This window comes from Bos grunniens, chromosome 14, assembly GCF_055505025.1.
Source record: "Bos grunniens cultivar Pamir isolate PY7600 chromosome 14, Bosgru_T2T1.0, whole genome shotgun sequence".
Lineage (NCBI taxonomy): Eukaryota > Metazoa > Chordata > Mammalia > Artiodactyla > Bovidae > Bos > Bos grunniens.
Genome location: NC_141178.1, coordinates 21753057 through 21766045, shown reverse-complemented (window position 1 = coordinate 21766045; position 12989 = coordinate 21753057). Strand labels below are relative to the sequence as shown.

At 36.8% G+C, this 12989-nt stretch overlaps 1 protein-coding gene across 13 annotated transcripts in view; it reads right to left on the bottom strand.

Annotated features, from left to right (window-relative positions):
* RIMS2 (regulating synaptic membrane exocytosis 2) overlaps positions 1-12989 on the bottom strand; it is a 605965-nt gene that overhangs the window by 208312 nt on the left and 384664 nt on the right. The window lies entirely within an intron of this gene.

Genomic DNA, 12989 nt, shown 5'->3' with positions numbered 1-12989 from the left:
TGTCCACAGGATTCTCCAGGCAACAGTACCAGAGTGGGTTGCCATTTCCTTCTCCAGAGGATCTTCCTGACTCAGGGATCAAACCCAGGTCTCCTGCATTGTAGGTAGATGATTTACCATCATGTTGAATGACCATTTGCAAGGCATAAAGTATTTTAGTGCCTACCTGGGTTTCTGAATTTGGGGTCTGTATTTCAATATAAATAGTTTCCTTTGTAACCCTACCTATTTATTTTACTTTCTGCATTTCAAAATATTATTTGAAAAAGGGTAGACACAGATTTTACAAGATTGCCCGAAAGCAAGCCATATAAAACACCAGGAAACTCTCACCTGTAAATTTAAATTTTTGTTAGGTTAATAATTTGATTATCTTATAAAAGTGATTTAATATCTGTCATAACTCTATTTTTAGTTTACATTTTCTGGTATATATGCTTAAAATAGTTTAGAGTTTCTTAGAGTTTCTATGTGCCATTTACCTGGATAGATATGGATATAGTTCTGCTTATTTAGTGACTACTATTCTAAACTGCAAGCATTTGTACAGGATCCTCCACAGCTGAAGCTAATTCATGTTGACTGACAGTATTGTAACAAGACCTTGTATTGTATCAAGTCAGCTTTAAAATCATTTAATAGTATGTGCAGATTTTGATTTCTAAGGGGAAAATAATTTTATAATTATCTAGCAAAGTTGTCCATTTTCAATCATTTTCCCACTCATATAGTTGCTCTTGAAAATTTTTTTAAATTTTCAAGTATTTGGCACAGCTGTCTACTTATTTCACCATCCTTGTCACTTATTTCTCCCAGTCTACAAGTACATGGAGTTATGCAGTGTCACAGAGAAGCAAAGGCCAGTGAGCATTTTCTTTCATTTATATTCAACCATTGCAATAATGCAATTCCAGATCAACATAAACTCGATGTAGACTCTCTCTTAAGTATGATAAAAAAAATACCAAGATTACTAAAACAATGAAAAACAAACTGCACAATGCTTCAAAGTATTGTTCAGATATCAATGAAAATTGTCCTAGGACATAACTCAGGCCTTAGAATCTATGTTAAATCAGACAGATTTATTTTATATTTATATTGTAAAGATGTGGTAAGTAAATGTAATAGGGTTTCTTTCTCATAGGCTTACACAAAGTAAAGCTATTTAGGAATTATTTTTCTTCTTTATAAGGAAATAATTTCCTTGTAAGGTCGAAATCCTAATATTAAAAAAAAAAAAAAAATTTGGAGATATCTCCGAAGGACAAAAAGTATAATCTCAGATTTGGAGCAAGACATGACTTTCATAAATCTGTATTACATAATATAGCAAGCTGATTAACAGCAGCAGCATTATACTTTTCATTAAATACCTTCAATGTGTAGAGATTTTCTAAGCATTAACTACATAATTGAAGGAAGAAACAAGCACATTGTAGAATTTAAAAATGAGATATAGGGTAATTAATATGTTACATGCTGTATAATATATCAAGTAATTTAAAGCAATTATATAATTAAACTCTATAATTTTCTGGTACATCATATTGTGCGATGTATAAGTTTAACCTTTTAAAACCCAGTTTATATATTTTAGTATTGCTCCCAGAGTTAAGAGAATTGGAAGACCCAAAATACCATGGTAATAAATGAATATTTCTGAATATTTGTATCATGTGTATAAATAGAAATATTTTATTATTTTGGTGGAAGATAGATTAATTTTCCTTGGACATGATAGATTTTTTATATCAGAACATTTCTGTTCAATTAAACATTAAATATGTATGTTAGTTAAAAGTAGATGAGGTTATAAAAAATAACAGTAATATCTAGAGTCAGCCAACTTAATAACAATCTAACATGTAAAAATGGTAATAATACACATATTGATGGGGAAAAAAACAAGATACTTTAATGTAGAAAAACATGTTACTATTACTCATAAACTTATTTTTATCATAAAAATAAAATGGTCCTTTATCTACAGAAGTATTATCATAAAACAGTCATTATTGTAAATAGCAAGAAGAAAAGATTATCGCAATTTTCTTAAGAAAACTAGGGACAAATACAATACTGAACAATAAAGATATATTAGTAAACATGCACATGCAAAAACATATAAAATATAAATGTTTGAGGATGTTTTGAGTATTTAAATAAGTATTCATAGTTATAATTCTCACTGTCACTTAATTTTTACTTTAAAAAACAACAGAAACAAAACCACAAACAAGCAAGGTTATTTACTCAGGAACAATTAAACACACAGTGAATTAATACATCTTTAAAATATGTATTTTTAAAGTCTTGAGAGATTATCACGTTCCATCTACAATATTCTTATTGTACTAAATAATTTTATTTTCAGTGGATGGTGAAGTATTAAAAGTGTTTTGTCAACTGTAAGAAATTCAAGCTATTCTGTCAAGGTATTAGCCCTATGGTTTCCTTTCCTAGGTCCTCAAAGAGTCCATAAAATAACAAACTTTTTAAAGATGCATAATGGTCATCTGAGTTAAATTCACCCATTCCAGTCCATTTTAGTTCACTGATTCCTAAAATGTTGATGTTCACTCTTGCCATCTCCCATTTGATTACTTCCAATTCGCTTTGATTCATGGACCTATCATGCCATGTTCCTAAGCAATATTGTTTTTTATAGCATTGGACTTTACTTCCATCATGGGTCACATCCACAACTGGGTGCTGTTTTTGCTTTGGCTCCATCTCTTCTTTCTTTCTGGAGTTATTTCTCCACTGATTTCCAGTAGCATACTGGGCACCTACTGACCTGGGGAGTTCACCTTTCAGTGTCCTATATTTTTCAGTTTTCATATTGTTCACGGTGTTTTCAAAGCAAGAATACTGAAGTGGTTTACCATTCCTTTCTCCAGTGGCCATGTTTTGTCAGAACTCTCCATGACCTGTCCGTCTTGGGTGGCCCTACATGGCATGGCTCATAGCTTCATTGAGTTAGACAAGGCTGTGGTCCACGTGATAAGATTGGTTAGTTTTCTGTGATTGTGGTTTTCAGTCTGTTTGCCCTCTGATGGAGAAGGATAAGAGGCTTATAGAAGCTTCCTGATGGCAGAGACTGACTGAGGGGGAAAGCGGGTCTTGAAAGTTGGACTATAAAGAAAGCTGAGCGCTGAAGAATTGATGCTTTTGAACTGTGGTGTTGGAGAAGACTCCCTTGGACTGCAAGGATATCCAATCAGTCCATCCTAAAGGAAATCAGTCCTGAATTCATTGGAAGGACTGACGCTAAAGCTGAAACTCCAATACTTTGACCACCTGATATGAAGAACTGACTCATTTGAAAAGATCCTGATGTTGGGAAAGATTGAAGGCGGGAGGAGAAGGGGACGGCAGAGGATCAGACGGTTGGATGGCATCACCGACTCAATGGACAGGAGCTTGAATAGGCTCCAGGAGTTGGTGATGGACGGGAGGCCTGGTGTGCTGCAGTCCATGGGGGTCACAAGGAGTCAGACACGAGGTGTGCTGCAGTCCACAGGGGTCACAAAGAGTCGGACACAACTGAGCAACTGAACTGAACTAAAGTTGTATCTCTGAAGAACCAAATTATGAATTGATATTGTTTGATAGGAGTAAATGTGATAAGGCATAGTCCTTACTCGAGAATATCTGAGTGTCGTGTTCAACAGATTCATAGGTCAGCTTTGAACAATTCACTAGCATTCCTTTTGTTTTGCTAGTTTTACATGGATAGTGGAAGTTCCTCATATACACTTGTGCTTGCTGCCCTTCACTGCTACTTCATAATGTTAGTTCAAATCACATAGAATAGTGATTAGAAGACTGATTCATCCCCTCCCAAATACACAGACACACACACAGAACAAGAGGTGTGCACATTTTCAAGCATAATCCTCTTTGTCAGTCATGATATGATGTCTAACAGTCAAAAAAAAAAATTACTGGAGACACCAACAAGCAAGAAAAACAAGGCCCACTGTCAAGAAACAGAGTCAAACTCAGATATCCACAGATGTTGGGACTATCAGGCAGGGAATTTAAAATATTGTATGACTGGTGTGTTAAAGACTATCTTAGAAAAGATGGAGAATATCTCTTGCATGAAAAGCTAGAGAAATATCAGCAGATAGATGAAGACTGTAAGAAATCAAATGGTAGACCTGTGGTGAAGAAGGATGTGATGTGCTGTGGGGTCCTGGGCCTGGCAGACCGTGGGCAGTTGGAGGTGACTTTGGAGTAGCACTTGAAGGGCACAGTGAAGGATCACCAGGGAAGCCCTTTTTTGAGTTTTGTGAGAATGCTTTCTCTGACTTGGGTCCTCCTCATGACCCCAAATACCTTAAGATAAGACCACTCGCTGCCTCTCTCCAAACGTGATGGCATTTCACAGTACTACTCTAGCCCCAGGTCAGACCCTTCCCAGAACCTTACTCCATTCTGGCACCAAAACAACTTAGGATACATTTAGATGTCTCAGGTACATCACTTCTATTTAAGCATCTTATTTGTATAATTCTTAGTATCAAGTACAGAGAAAGCCCAGTTGTCCCTTGACAGCTTCTTCTCTCTAAATTCTTCATTTCCTCTATTATCTTCCATACCATTTTAATTTTCTTTATTCTCGTATTTTCAAGAATTTTCATCTATGACATAACTTCCTTATGTCATCAGCTTTTCTGCAGAATAGTTTCTGCATATCCCTATCTCAAATAGCACTTAGCTCAACCCTGCAGATTCTCCTTCCAGGGTAACTCTCACCTGCAGAAGCTACTTATTCTTTCACATTTCATAGTCCATGGATTCAGGAGAGATTGGCTCCCTGGAGACACTCTGGCCATGTTCTTCCACTGTAACATACATGTCCTTATTTCTATCAAGGATGCCACTTGGCTGTAAGATCCATTATTAACTCAGGTCGCTAATAACTATCAACTTCCAGTCAATATCCCTTAGTTATTGATTATTTGGGGAATTTTTATCAGCCATTTTCTTTAGATAAATTCTATGGTGATTCCAGGAGATTTCAATGTACATGCAGGAAATCGTTCAATAATCTTGAACCATAACTCTATGAAACTTCAATAAGCCTCACTTTTCCCCTGCATCAGCACTCCTTTCTGGGGAAATACGGTGAATCTTAGAATCCAGTGAAACTAGTCAAACCCTAAAATACTAAACTCTAATATCAAACTGATGACGATCATTAATTATTTCAGGTGTTTTATAATCTCACTTCCACTTTTCTTGATCTCCATTTGACACTTCATTCCATGAACCTACCAATTTCTGTCAGAATATAGTACCTCTTTACTTTTCTTCCTTCCTTACCCATCTTAGACTCTATGATTGATCATCTGAACCATTTCTATAACAACAGATTCCCTTCTATCCCAAATCTTCCAAACAGTCATCAAAACCCTAAAATTGGTTCAATGCCATAATGATTTTTCTATATTTAGGCAACTGGATATTTCTTAAGCAAAGCATGCATTCATACAGGTTCAGTTCAGTTCAGTTCAGTCATGTCCAACTCTTTGCAACCCCATGAATCGCAGCACACCAGGCGTCCCTGTCCATCACAAACTCCCGGAGTTCATTCAGACTCACGCCCATCAAGTCAGTGATGCCATCCAGCCATCTCATCCTCTGTCATCCCCTTCTCCTCCTGCCCCCAATCCCTCCCAGTATCAGAGTCTTTTCCAATGAGTCAACTCTTCGCATGAGGTGGCCAAAGTACTGGAGTTTCAGCTTTAGCATCATTCCTTCCAAAGAACACCCAGGGTTGATCTCCTTTAGAATGGACTGGTTGGATCTCCTTGCCATCCAAGGGACTCTCAAGAGTCTTCTCCAACACCACAGTTCAAAAGCATCAATTCTTCGGTGCTCAGCTTTCTTCACAGTCCAACTCTCACATCCATACATGACCACTGGAAAAACCATAGCCTTGACTAGATGGACCTTTGTTGGCAAAGTAATGTCTCTGCTTTTCAATATGCTATCTAGGTTGGTCACAACTTTTCTTCCAAGGAGTAAGTGTCTTTTAATTTCATGGCTGCAGTCACCATCTGCAGTGATTTTGGAGCCCCAAAAGATAAAGTCTGACACTGTTTCCACATCTATTTTTCATGAAGTGATGGGACCAGATGCCATGATCTTCGTTTTCTGAATGTTGAGCTTTAAGCCAACTTTTTCACTCTCCTCTTTCACTTTCATCAAGAGGCTTTTCAGTTCCTCTTCACTTTCTGCCATAAGGGTGGTGTCATCTGCATATCTGAGGTGATTGATATTTTTCCCGGCAATCTTGATTCCAGCTTGTGCTTCTTCCAGACCAGCGTTTCTCATGATGTACTCTGTGTATAAGTTAAATAAGCAGGGTGACAATATACAGCCTTGACATACTCCTTTTCCTATTTGGAACCAGTCTGTTGTTCCATGTCCAGTTCTAACTGTTGCTTGCTGACCTGCATACAGGTTTCTCAAGAGACAGGTCAGGTGGTCTGGTATTCCCATCTCTTTCAGAATTTTCCACAGTTTATTGTGATCCTAGGCTTTGGCATAGTCAATAAAGCAGAAGTAGATGTTCTCTTGGAACTCTCTTGCTTTTTCGATGATCCACAGATGTTGGCAATTTGATCTCTGGTTCCTCTGCCTTTTTTAAAACCAGCTTGAACATCTGGAAGTCCACAGTTCACGTATTGCTGAAGCGTGGCTTGGAGAATTTTGAGCATTACTTTACTAGCGTGTGAGATGAGTGCAATTGTGGGGTAGTTTGAGCATTAGCACTTTGCAAATTCATCGTTTCTAACATCTGCTGTGGTGGTATCATTAACAATTTTTCTACTTATATTTAATCAGTTCCCATCAGTTTTTATACAATGAATATTAAAACTTTCTCATTTTCAATTAAACATCATATTCAACCTTCGGGAATTTGTCTCAAAAATAACCATATAATCTCAATTATAGCAGCAACAAAATTGAGGTTATCAAATATAATTACCTTCGATTAACATCCTTTAAAAATTTACTTAGTTCCAACTCTGTCATCTATTTCCCTCCTGTCTCAATGGTAAATAAGAACTTTTTATATTTAGAAACTCCATCTGTGTGGTTAGCCCCACACACTGCTCTAAGACTTTTCTTCTAGTCATCCTTTCTTTTTCCCTTTTTTCAACCTATTCTTTTTTCCCCAAAGGATTTTTTCCTCCAAGCCTATAAACATAAGATGTATTTCTTACTCTGAAAGAAAGAAACCTAGTCTGACATCATATGCCCCTACCCAATATTTCTCCACACTCCTTTGATGTATTTATTATCTTCCAATCACATGATGTATTTATTATCCCCCAATCATGCCTCAGGCCCTGCAATCTGCTTTTCTCCTCTCATCATCTTTCCAAAATCGCCTGAGTTGGAATCATCAATGACTTCTTCCTTGACAAATCTAATGGTATTTTTCATATACCTTTACTTTCATTTATTTTTACTGTTGATATTATCTCTTCCTTCTTCAAATTATTTTTTTAAGCTCTGTTCTTCTTACTTTTCTATTCTTCCATCACTATGTCCTTCAGAAGCTTCTCTTTCTCTGTCTGTCAATCTTCCATGGCAGAGGAAAACTCCTGGGCCCTCATTTGATGGGTAGTATCTCTGGCTGATTTCACTTTCATTTTTGTAGCTACTTTCCACGAGTAGTAAATTTACTCCTAAATGATTATACATAGCCTAAACTTCTTTAAGCTTTAAAATTATTTAATTTACTTCTTGCTAGAAGCTTCCCCCACCCTTCTCAATAATTCTAAAACCGAACTTGTCTCTCAACTAAACTGATTCCTCTCCGAACAATTCCCCCATCTCTGTTAAGGTACCACATGCACCCAGTTACTCAGCCAATAAAACTGGAATGTTTCTTGACTCTTGGCTTCCCCTCAACATCCAAATCTGATTATTTACCAGGTAATATTGAATTTAATTGATTGGCTCTCATCATTTATCTCTCCAGCCACTACCTTACTTAGTTCAGACTCTCAAAGAGCTTTTGTTGTCCTGCTGCTGCTGCTAAGTCGCTTCAGTCGTGTCCGACTCTGTGCGACCCCATAGATGGCAGCCCACCAGGCTTCCCCGTCCCTGGGATTCTCCAGGCAAGAACACTGGAGTGGGTTGCCATTTCTTAGACCAAGGCAAATACCTCAGTATGTGTTTTTCTTTTTCATACACTTTTCTCTCATCAACCATCCCCATAGTCTCTAGAGTGAATAAATGTACTACAGCCATCCTGAAACTAAAACTCTTCAAAGCGCTTCTATCACAGTCTTAGATTTAAGTTCCTTAACAGAGGATACAAGATTATTCATAATCGGGACTATCTTTATCATTACAGATTCATCCCTTGCTATTCCCTGCCTTGTAGTGAATGCTCCAACAGCACTAAAACACAGTGTTTATTACTCCAGTAATTTTGCTTATGCATACATGCATGCTAAATTGCTTCAGTCGTGTCCGACCCTTTGCAACTCTATGGACTGTAGCCCGCCAGGCTCCTCTGTCCATGGGATTCTCCAGGCAAGAATACTGGAGTGGGTTTCCATGCCCTCCTCCAGGGGATCTTTCCAACCCAGGGATCGAATCTATGTCTCTTTTGTCTCCTGCACTGGCAGGCAGGTTGGGAAGCCCAACTTTGCTCATACATTTCTTTAAAATTTCACCAAGATCCTACCTTACTCTACCTAAATATTTCTAATTCTTCCTTTAAGATATAGCCCACCTATCATCTCCTCCATCACATCTTTATGCAAAATGCCATGTCCACCATCAATGTTAGTAATTCCTTAATATGCTATGTAGCTTTGCATGTGTGCATGCTAAATCACTTCAGTCGTGTCTGATTCTGACTCTTTGTGATTCCATGGACCGTAGCCCACCAGGTTCTTCTGTCCATGGGAGTCTCTAGGCAAGAATACTGGAGTGCATTGCCATGCCCTCCTCCAGGGAATCTTCCCAATCCAGGGGTTGAACTTGCATCTCTTACATCTCCTGCATTGGTAGGTGGGTTCTTTACCACTTGCACCACCTGGGAAACCCCATGTATAGCTTTAAGTAAAGATAAATACTTGGGGGGAAAGTAAGATATGAGGATAGATTTTAAAATATAAAAGATATATTTATTGAAATAAAGGATATATCTTAGAGGGATATCAGTAAAAGGTAACATGATATCCATTCCAAATATGTTTGTTTAAATTTTGAATGTGTTTTAAAATATGCAATGATCAAAGATAATTTTGCCCTGGTCAGTGTAACTTGTCCAGAGGAAAAAAGTCTTGATCCCTAATATTAGTTAAATATTTGTTCCCTGAAGTGATATAAAAGAAGTTTAGCAAACATTAAGCTTCTATTCATCTGTTCCAAAGAGACAGCATGCTGCTGCTGCTGCTAAGTCGCTTCAGTCGTGTCCGACTCTGTGAGACCCCATAGACGACAGCCCACCAGGATCCCCCGTCCCTGGGATTCTCCAGGCAAGAACACTGGAGTGGGTTGCCATTTCCTTCTCCAATGCATGAAAGTGAAAAGTGAAAGTGAAATCGCTCAGTCGTGTCTGACTCTTCGAGACCCCATGGGCTGCAGCCTACCAGGCTCCTCCGTCCATGGGATTTTCCAGGCAAGAGTACTGGAGTGGGGTGCCATTGCCTTCTCCGAAGAGACAGCATACATAATATCTTATTTTACAAATGTGAAGTAGAGAGGCCAGTGATTCTGATTCTTCACATATTGAGGATGCCATGTTGAGTTAACTATTATACATTTATTCCATTCAGAAAATTCCAGATTTTATATAGCCAAACAGTGGTCCACTTGGAACTATTAACACATATTTATTCACAGAAGGGGAATTCCCAGACCATGACAGTAAATGCCACCTTGAAATATAGACTGGGAAACTGAATGCTTAGAAAGTTGGTGCCAATTTCTTTTTATTCTTTTCACAATCCTCAATAAAGAGGTCACTTTTCCTTTGGATGTTCAGTCACTTTTTTCTTCAGTAGGTAATTAGAGAGAACTTGGATAATTTAGATCAAAACCATTTGTCAAGAGAAAGAGATTACTCCAGACTTGGACTTCGTCAAAAATGTAAAAGAAGAACAATGAAGCAAGGGAACTGAACTGAGGATGTTTCCAAGAAAGGATTCAACCTCCAAATATGTAAGTAAAGTGGAGGCAAATTGGGAAAGGTAAAGGGTGGATAAAAACAGAGTGGATAAAAGAATCAGTGAGTTAAAAGTAACTCAGTGAAAGAATAAGAAAGAACCATGTGTAGTTATTGTCCAAGACTGAAGCATTTGCAATAACTATAAATGGAAAGTAATCTTTAAAAGTTATATAAAAAATTAATTAAAAAAAAATTTCACAGGTAGAACAGTTTCAAGTGATGATAATATTCAGAGCATGGCCATGGGAGTGAGTAACTAAAGCAGAACTGAGAGTAAAGCTCACTAACTCCAATTTGAGATACTCCAGGAAGTGAGTGGGTGTTAAATAGATCATTCAGGTGAATGCTAACATTGCCAGGAGAAGGAAATGGAAAACTACTCCAGGATTCTTGCCTGGAGAATCCCAAGGACAGAGAAGCCTGGCGGACTACAGTCCATGGGGTTGAGAAGTGTTGGACATGACTGAGTGCACACACACACAACATCATTCAGGTACATGGCAGGAATTATGATAAAGAGGGAGACTAAAGCCACATGCTAAAATCTTCAGTAAATAAAATAGTATAATCAAGAAGTCAACAGATGATATCAACATGTAAGGGAAATGCATGGCTGTGTTCAGCTGCAATATGTACAAAGGTACAGGGGTTAAACAAGATGCATTAAACATTATGGTAATAAATAAAGGAGAAGGGATAGCTGACTAGATGAGTTTTTGTATCTTCAATAATCCCCAGAATCTCATAGTGGACTAAAATGGGAATCAGAAGAACTAAGTAACTCAGAAAGTTAGGAGAGAGAAATCAATGATCAAAGTCACTTAAAAAAAAAACAAAAAACAAATGAAGGAAATGTTAAGCTGAAAATTCAATACAGTCTTTACTATTTCTGTGGAATACAATAGGAATGCAATAGGCAAGAAGCCTAGAGGTAGATGAAGGAATATTAACTATATATTCTGGTTCTTGGTATGGGTAGTAGATTCCTAAATGTTTATTTTACTACTATGCTTTGAAACATGCAGACATGCTTTTGTATGAATCAAACTAATAATAATAAAAGATAATATTATTGAAAGCAACTAAAGAACTGCATTCTTACAATGTCTATCCAATTTTTCCAGAGTAAGTATACACTAGACTCACAAATTTGAATCATTTAAGTGACAACAAATCTTAGAGTAAGTTATTTGATAATTTGTTTTCTAAAACTGATTTTCCTTTAATATAAACATCAGTGATATTGTGGGCCCTGACCACAAACTAAATTGTCGTACAAAAGACAATTCAGAAATCTCTCTTTCAAAATAGCCCAGCTAGGCTGAGGTTGAGAAAATGAGTAAGAATATGAAATTGATAATCAACCTAGAGCTGTTCAAGGACTGGCTCTATCTATGTCGGTTCACTGAAAGAATAAATAATATGAAGCAATCTACTTATTGATAACTAAGGAAAACATAGGGCATAAAAAAACTAATGTGATGCATGATTTTAATTTATGTTTAAGTGGAAGGATACCGGCATAAGAATTCTATAGTCAATAATATCTCATTCATGCCACCTACCTTAAAAAAGGTCTTACCCAATTATAAGGATAGGTATATAACTATTTTTCACACTTGTGTAAGATAAATGTATAATCATTGCAACCAAAAGAGTTTGAAAGTAATATACAGCAATAAGAAAGATGACAAACACTAACAATAAAAAAACAAAAGCTATTTAGTATTGAAGCAAAATAATAGAAAAAGAGACTACGAAATGTAAAGAAAATAAAACATAGCAATAACCACTACCGTATAGTAACCTGAAGGCACTAAATTTCAGATACACGTACAGAAAGACATCACAAAACTTGAATTATTAGGAATTTACTGTTGATACTATCTCTTATGTTTCCTTCCATATTTGTCTAAATGAATTCAATCTTAGGTATTTACCCACTAGTTTCAATTATTTTTCCTAAGCTCTTTCATTATCAACTCTCAATTAACTAAACTAATAGGATAAAAGTGGCCACAAAGAACCCAAATCACTCTGAAACTATAGTGAGAGTGAGTACAGCACATTAATTCCCTATCTGTATAGCTGAACCCACAACCACATTATCATTGCTGTTCTTTTTTCTGCCTACAGGGCCTCAAAATGTTGTCACTGAACTGGCTCAAATCCCTACAGCTATGTTTAGCCTTGAGAAACTGCAAGCTTTAGAGACCTTCTTTCCCTCCTAGATTTCCTTCTGGGAATAACTAGAGAGGTAATCCTCCTTTCTGTTAAATGCCAGGCAATTTATATTTTTCTTCAATACAAGGAGAATGGTGGGAGAGTAGAAAAGAACAAGGATGTTCTCACAAACCCAGTATTCTCCAGGGATCCAGATTCATCTACTATAACCAATGAGTAGATCACAGAAACCCTTGATAAAGTAACTGTAAACCTGAGTTCAGCCTCATAAACCTCTGTTCAATCTAAGCACTTTTCAAACGCTGATTTGGAGGGAGGTAGAAGTGGGTTGTTATCAACTAGTGCTGTTTGGATATCTGATTATGAACTCTCCAGAGGAAGATGAGCTGTCAACTGTATTAATCTTTAAAAATATTGTTATTCTACTTTTCCATGTAATGATTCAAAAGTAATTTCTGGTGAATTACATTTTTAGAATCATCACAGAGATGATCCCAGCCCAATACAATTAAATTGTTTATATATGCTTTATTTTCTACTTTTTTACAAGGATAATATTTCATCAATAACTACAAACATATATATATAT